The following is an 8,725-nucleotide window of genomic DNA, read 5'->3' as shown; positions in this document are numbered from 1 at the left end:
TTCCTGCTTGAGCAAATCAATGAACAACAGGACAACAGTGCTATAGTGCTACAGTGCATTTACAAAGACATGCTATATCAAAATATAAAGACAAAATGATGAATGGGAGGAGATATTCACATATCATATGTTCAATGAAAGCTTAATAAATAAAATATAAAAAAGAACTAATTAACAACACCCTAAATAGGTAAAAGGTGTAAATAAATATTTCTCCAAAGAGGACCTATGCATGGACAGTGGGTATTTTAAAATACATTTATCATCTTTTCTTAGTTGGGAAATGCAAACCAAAACAGAGATTAGCCTAATTCCAGTGAGAATGATTATTCAAAAGAAAGAAAACAAGTTTTGGAAAGGATATAAAAAGAAAATACGGGAACCCTTGCATGATCTTGGTGAGAATATGAATTGTCAATTTTTAAACAGTATGGATTTCCACCCAAAATTAAATATTGAGATTTTGTTATGATCTAATGTAAAAAAATACAAAGACACGCAAGTGTGAGGAGGTGATGATGTGTGTGGTATGTACTGTTGTTGTTCGAGGGCTCTGGGGGGTTCTCTCTCTCTTTCTCTCTTTCTCTCTCTCTCTTTCTCTCTTTCTCTCTCGCCCCTTGTGTTCGGTGCTCTCGAGCTGCTGTGTATGGACCAGATCAGGATAGTTCTTCCTTATGCTCTGCTTCTGTGTGTGCCTCTGTGCTCTCTTCTGTCTGTCTCTCTATCTCTGTCTCTGTCTCTGTAGTCTCTCCTCTGGTCTCTTCCGACCTCTCTCTCTGTCTCTGCTTCTGTGTCTTCTCTCTTGCTTCTGTATCTTCTCTCTCCGCCTCTGTCTCTTTTCCTTGCTTCTGTTTTACCTCTGCTGCTTCTGTTTTACCTCTGCTGCTTCTGTCTTGCCTCTGCCACTTCTGTCTTGCCTCTGCCCTTCTGTGTTGCTTCTTCCCCCTCTCCTGCTTACAGTCTTAGTTTATATAGCAATTACAAAGAGTGGTGACACAAAGGTGGGTTGAACATTAACAAATCAACAAAGAATGGTAAGACCATTTCTCCAGGAGATTAATAAAATCTCATCTAAGGAGATTACTCCAAAGGATAGGATTTACAATTTAGATCCAATTAACTGAAATAGTAGCAAAATGATGTATTTTCAAAATTACTTTGGACATTAGTATAAGTAAACATGAAATGGGAGGCTCTTAGTTTTTAAATGCAAGGCCCAGTTCATGTCCCTTAGATTTAATACTTTGCATTGCATACGTGATTATTAAGCACATTTAAAATAGAATAATTGAAATTATTCTATTTTACGTTTATATATGTATGTAATATATATTATATAAAATAGCACTGTAGCACTTTGTTCTTTGTCCCATTGTTCGTCGATTTGCTCGAGCAGGCACCAGTAACGTCTCCATTGTGAGACTTATGTTACTGTTTTTGGCATATCAAATACTCCATAGGTAGCTTTCCAGGCTCTACCCTGCAGACAGGATACTCTCAGTAGCTTGCTGGTTTACCAAGAGGGACAGAGGAATCAAACCTGGGTCTGCCGTGTGCAAGGCAAACGCCCTATCTGCTGTTCTAACACTCCATAATTTTTGCTACATGGTACAGAAATGCAATCAGTTTAGGCAAAGATGGAGAATATCATCCAGCACTAATTTTGATATTTAAAGAGACACTAATAACTCTTCCTCTAATGTCTAGTTCTGGCAGCTGAAGTTTGCTTGTCATTGTGATCTTTACAAAAATTTTGTTTGTAAGCCAGAAATACAAAATTTTTTCATTGTTTATTTTTGAGGAGTTTATAGCTTTCTTCTGAAATACTGGATGCCATGCTTTTTTGCGTGTAGAATGAAAATTTCTCAATATCAAAATATTTCTAAATATTTCAATATCAAAATATTTCTAAATGATTTTGATACGTGATACTTTCCAATCAAATGGATCAGGGTGTTTTATCAGAAATAAGTTGTATTATTCTTAGAATATAATTAATTTCAGTGATTCAATATAAATCAATAATTTTTAAGTGTATCTTAAGCCCCACAACACTCTTCATTTTCTTCCACCAGATACCAGTGAAAATGTAATTAATTAGTACTTTCCTTTTGAGAATATCAAGCAATGGTTTACACGAGGAGCTTTCAGATAATGGGTCACAACAATTACTTCAGACCCACACAATCCTATATAATGATAAGACTAATAACTTGCATCACTTCCTTGATCTTCAACTTGTTCAAGTGGGTGACAATAATGTCTCCATGCATCCCTGTTGTGTGCTAGTGTAGCCCAATGGATTCTGCTCGGTCCAGGAACAGGAAGAGCCTCAAACTGTTCATTCAGGGTTTTGATGAAGAACTCTAACCATCTCATAGGTGGGAAGCCACACAGTCTTTTGACGTCCCGTGGAATCTAGTCGGTAATAGCTCTAGTCCAGCGGTCATCTCCAAATCGAATTACATGTCCGGTCCATCTGATTTTTGACACCTTGGGAAATAAGACAGCGTCCCTGATTCTTGATTATCAATGGAGGTTGGAACTCTGGATTCCTTCTCTCACTTGAGTGAAAGCATAGCTCTTTCGATTCATCTCTGGGATACCCGAATAGCATTCTCATCTTGTTTTTGTAGAGCCCAGGTTTCTGAGGTGTCTGTTAGTGCAGGAAGAATGGTGGAGTCAAAAAGATGTGCCCAGAGCTGGAGATTCTTTGTCCTCTTAACCACTTCTTCGACACTCTTGAAGGCTTTCCATGCTGCTCTCTTCCTCCTGCGCAGTTCTGGTGCCAAGTCATTCCTCATGTAGAATTGTGGACCCAGGTATACATAGCTGCTGCATTCGGAGATGTTCATTCCATGGTGAGCAAATGGAATGTCAGGGACTAGTTTGTTTTTCATGAACATTGTTTTGCTGAGATTCAGCTGCAGTCCGACCTTTCCACACTCATGGCCAGCATTTGTGCCACTTGTCTAATGTTTGGTGTTAGTAGAACAATGTCATCAGCGAAGCAGAGGTGGTGTAGTTCCCGACTGTCTATCTTCATTCCCATTTCTTCCCACTCCAGTCGTCGCATGACGTTCTCCAGGGTGGCACTGAAGAGTTTCGGTGAAATGGTATCACCCTGATCACTTCCTTGTAGAATGATGAGATCCTGGTGGTGAATCCGTAATACAGATCACTGAGGATCTTGATATACTGAGTTTGGACACCCTGTTTGGCTAGGGCTTCGATGACCGCTTCAGTCTCAACAGAATCAAAGGCCTTCTTTAAATTGATGAACGTTAGACAGAGCTGTATCTTGAACTTCCGCAAAACTTCAATGAATTTGGTCACTGTGTGGATACGGTCGATTGTGCTGAATCCTTTTTGGAACCTGGCTTGCTCCCATGGCTGTCCTTTGTCTAGTGTTCTGCCTGTTCTATTCAGGATGACTTAAATGAACAACTTCTAGATGACAGACAACAGGCTGATTGGGCGATAGTTGCTGATGTCATGGATATCTCCCTTCTTGTACAACAGAACGGTCCTGCTGGTTTTCCACTGGGACAGAATCTTGCATTTGGACAGGTGTGAAGAGCTGAGCCAGTGTATTGATGAGTACTGGTGGCAGATTCTTCAGGTGTTCAGGTCTGATCTTGTCTGAACCAGGTGCTGTATGTATCTTTACCGACAAAATGGCGTGTTGGATTTTGGAAGGGAGGATGTTGGGAATGACATATCCATGCTGTGGAATTTGGTGTGTGGGCAGGTGGACGTGGCTGTTGAAGAGATCTGAGTAGAAGTCCTGAATAATCCTCTCCACTACCCTTCTGAAAGATGTGATAGATCCATCGGGACATCGGAGGGCAGTTATCTTGGTCTTGTAGTTGTCGAAGGACAGGTGAGCGTTGCAGATACGTTTCCTGGCTTCTGCTGCATTGGCCAACACTGCTGCTCTTCTCTCTTTGAGGTCTTCCTTTATTGCTTCTCTGCACAGCTTTGCAAGCTTGGATGTGAGCTTGTGGTTGTCTGAGGCTTGTGCCAAACCATGTTGGCAAATGAGCTCGAGAGTTTCTGAAGACAGGTGTCTGTGGTTTTCCCACTCTCCGCATTCTTTGCGCAGTCATGGAGGTGCTGAACCAGTCAATTGTATTCCTCATCGATGTTGTTAATGATAGCATCTTCCCACGTTGCTGCAATAGTGCCAAAGAGCTCCCAGTTGGTGGTCATTCTGGGAGTTCTCTTCTTAAACTTAAACTTTGCAGGCCTTTCTCCCTGCTCTGTGAAGTAGAATTTTGCATGAAGGAGACGGTGGTCTGATCGCGTTTGGAATATTGAGACAACAGCAACATTTGTCAGGCAAAACCTTTGATTGAATATGATGTGGTCAATTTCGTTGTGGAGCTGTCCACTGGGAGACTCCCATGTCCAATGTATAGATTTGGCCTTCTGGAACTGTGAGTTACCATGAATGGTCTTGGTCGACATGATGAATTCAGACATTCTCTCACCCTGTTTGTTCCATTCTAGGCCATGGGTCCCAATGTGGAGTTCTTTGGGTGACCTTCTCAGTCCTATCTTGGCATTAAAATCACCGACAATGATCTTGTAGAAGGTATGGTCTTCTTTATAGAACTTCTCCAGCTCCATGTAGATCTTCTCAATTTCTTCTTCATTGTAGTTGGATGTTGATGTGTAGATGATGAAGATAGAAACTACCAGCAGTAAGGCACATCTATCCAAGTGTAATCATCTGATTTGGGTCATTAGGCATTCGAATGGTGACAAGGATACCGACGCCACCGACCCCTCTGTTGTCGCATGTTCCAAGAACAGTTCTTCTCCAGTGTCAAAAATGGCATGATGTGATCGATGCCTTCTCATTTCAGTCAGATCAGTGATGTTGTACTTGATCTACGCTTGCACCATCAGGTCCTCGATGGCTGCTTCCAATGCCAGCATATGTGCTTTGAAAGTACATTCATTTTAATAGGCCTTCTTTGTTTTTGCAGTCTAGTTCGTCCCTGTGATTTTTCAGCATCTCCTTGCTCATCCTTCTTTTTTTTTTAATTCTTTAATTAGTAGGTCAACATGAGGGTACAGATACAGATTTACACATTTTAGAGCTTGTTTTTCCCTCATACAATTTTCACAAACACATCCCTCCACCAGTGCCCATTCTCCACCACCAATAAACCCAGTATCCCTCCACCCCCAGACCCATCTCCCCTCCACCCCACCCTGCCTCTGTGGCAGGGTATTCCCTTTTGATCTCTCTCTCCAATTGGGTGTTGTGGTTTGCAATAGGAGTATTGAGTGGCCATTGTGTTCAGTCTCTAGTATACTTTTAGCATGCATCTCCCTTCCCGTGAGGGATCTCCAACCACATTTTACTTGGTGTTCCCTTCTCTATCTGAGCTGCCTTTTTCCACAGCATGTGAGACAAGCTTCCAAGCCATGGAGCCAACCTCCTGGTACTTATTTCTACTATTCTTGGATATTAGTCTAATATTTCTGTTATTTTATATTCCACAGAAGAGTGCAATCTTTCTATGTCTGTCTCTCTCTTTCTGACTCATTTCACTTAGCATGATGCTTTCTATGTTGATCCACTTATATGCAAAGTTCATGACTTAATTATTTCTAACAGCTGCATAGTATTTCATTGTATAGATGTACCAGGGTTTCTTTAATCAGTCATCTGTTCTCATGCACTCGGGTTTTCTCCAGATTCTGGCTATTGTAAACAGTGCTGCGATGAATATATAAGTGCAGGTGTCATTTCTACTATACTTTTTTGCTTCTCCAGGGTATATTCCCAGAAGTGGTATTGCTGGGTCAAATGGGAGCTCAGTTTCTAATTTTTTGAGAAGCGTCTATATTGCTTTCCAAAAAGCTGAACCAGTCAGCATTCCCACCAGCTGTTTAGAAGGGTTCTTTTCTCCCCACATCCTCTCCAACAGCGGTTGCTTTTGTTCTTTTGGATGTGTGCCAGTCTCTGTGGTGTGAGGTGGTATCTCATGGTTGTTTTGATCTGCATCTCCCTGATGATTAGAAGTGTAGCGCACTTTTTCATGTGCCTTTTGGTCATTCGTATCTCTTCCTTGGTAAAGTTTCTGTTCATTTCTTTGCCCCATTTTCTGATGGCATTGGATGTTTTCTTCTTGTAGAGTTCAACCAGTGCTTATATATACCCTTGACATCAACCCCTTATCTGATGGGTATTGGGTGAATATCCTTTCCCATTCTGTAGATTGTCTTTGTATTCTTGTCACTGTATCTTTTGCCGTGCAGAAGCTTCTTAGTTTAATGTAGTCCCATTGTAGACAAGGTTTTGCTGACCTTGTCTTCAATGTACTTTATGGTATGTGGTCTGATGTTGAGGTCTTTAATCCATTTTGATCTGACTTTTGTGAAGGGTGTCAGGTCGAGGTCTAAGCCCATTCTTTTGCATTTGGTTGTCCAGTTGTGCCAGCACCATTTGTTAAAGAGGTTTTCCTTGCTCCACTTCACATTTCTTGCCCCCTTATCAAAGATTAGATGATCATACATTTGGGGTTGTGTATAAGGATATTCCACCCTGTTTCATTGGTCTGAGGCTCTGCCATTGTTCCAGTACCTTGCTGTTTTGATTGTTACCGCTTTGGAGTAAAGTTTTAGGTTGGGTAGGGTGATTCCTCCCATTGTCTTTTTCCCAAGAATTGTTTTAGAAATCCGTGGACATTTGTTGTTCCATATGAATTTCAGGATTGCTTGATCCATTTATTTGAAGAATGTCATGGATATCCTTATAGGGATCGCGTTGAATCTGTGTAATGCTTTGGGGAGTATTGCCATTTTGACAATGTTGATTCTCCCTATCTGTGAGCAGGGTATATGTTTCCATTTCCTCATGTCCTCTTTTATTTCATGGAGTAGCATTTTATAGTTTTCTTGGTAGAGGTCTTTTACTTCCTTAGTTAAGCTGATTCCGAGGTACTTGATTTTCTTGGGCACGATTGTGAATGGTATTGCTTTTTTCATGTCCCTTTCCTCTGTCTCATTGTTTGCATATAGGAAGGCCATGGATTTTTGGGTATTGATTTTATAGCCTGCAACTTTACTGTAAAAGTATATTGTTTGTAAGAGTTTCTTAGTAGAGACTTTAGCTTCTCTAGATATAGTATCATATCGTATGCAACTAGTGAGAGTTTGATTTCTTCCTTTCCTGTCTGGATGCCCTTGATATCTTTTTCTTGCCTAACAGCTATCGCAAGTACTTCCAGTACTATACTGAACAGAAGTGGTGAGAGTGGGCATCCTTGTCTTGTCACTGATTTTAGAGGAAAGGCCCTTAGTTTTTCCCCATTGAGGATAATGCTTGCCATAGGCTTGTGGTAGATGGCTTTGACTATCTTGAGGAAAGTTCCTCCAAAACCCATTTTGGTGAGGGTTTTCATCATGAAAGGATGTTGGATCTTGTCAAATGCTTTCTCTGCATCAATTGATATGATAATATGGTTTTTATCTTTTGTTGATATGATAGATTATGTTGATTGATTTCCAAATGTTAAACCATCCTTGCATCCTTGGGATGAATTCCACTTGGTCATGGTGTATGATCTTTTTGATGAGTTGTTGGATCCTATTTGCTAGTATTTTTTTGAGGATCTTTGCATGTGTGTTCATCAGAGATATTGGTCTATAATTTTCTCTCTTAGTGGTGTCTTCATTTGCTTCTGGTATTAGGGACATATATGTGCTTCATAGAAACTATTTGGGAGAGTTCCTGTTTTTTTAATTTCCTGGAAAAGCTTGAGGAGAACTGGCAACAGGTCTTCTTTAAATGTTTGGAAGAATTCACCAATGAATCCACCTGGACCTGGGCTTTTGTTTTTGGGGAGATTTTTGATTACAGTTTCAATTTCCTTGATATTAATGGGTCTATTCAGGTATTCCAAGTCATCTTAGTTCAGTCTTGGGAGATTGTAGAAGTCAAGGAATTCATCCATTTCTTTTAGGTTCTCTTGTTTTGTGGCATACAGACTTTCAAAGTAGTCTCTGATAATCGTTTGAATTTCATTGGTTTCTGTTGCGATGTCCCCGTTTTCATTCCTGATTCGGTTTATTAGGGTTCTCTCTCTCTCTCTCTCTCTCTCTCTCTCTCTCTCTCTCTCTTTCTTTGTGAGTCTTGCTAGCGGTGTATCAATCTTGTTTATTTTCTCAAAGAACCAGCTCTTGGTTTCATTGACCTTTTGGATTGTTTTCTGGGTTTCCATGTCATTAATTTCTGCTCTAATTTTTATTATTTCTTTCCTTCGATCTGGTTTGGGTTCATTTCTCTGGTCCTTTTCTAAGATCTTGAGCTGTGAAGTCAAGCTATTTGTGTAGGCCTTTTCTTCCTTCCTAAGGAATGCTTGCAGAGCTATAAATTTTCCCCTGAACATGGTTTTAGCTGCGTCCCATAGGTTTTGTAGCTCATGTCTTCATTCTTATCTGTTTCAAGGTATCTCTTGATTTCTTCCTTGATTTCCTTCCTGACCCACTCATTGTTCAACACTGAGCTGTTTAATTTCCAGGTGTTTGCTTTGATTCTCTGCGTCTGTGTGATTAGCTTCTATCTTCAGCATATTGTGGTCTGAGAAGTTAGTTGATACAATTTCTATTTTTCCGATTCTATTGAGGTATGTTTTGTGGCCCAGTGCATGGTCTATTTTGGAAAATGTTCCATGTGCCCTGGAAAAGAATGGTTATTCTTTCTTTT

This window comes from Sorex araneus, chromosome 3, assembly GCF_027595985.1.
Source record: "Sorex araneus isolate mSorAra2 chromosome 3, mSorAra2.pri, whole genome shotgun sequence".
Lineage (NCBI taxonomy): Eukaryota > Metazoa > Chordata > Mammalia > Eulipotyphla > Soricidae > Sorex > Sorex araneus.
The sequence above is the reverse complement of the archived record's forward strand: the minus strand, read 5'-3'. Positions refer to the sequence as shown.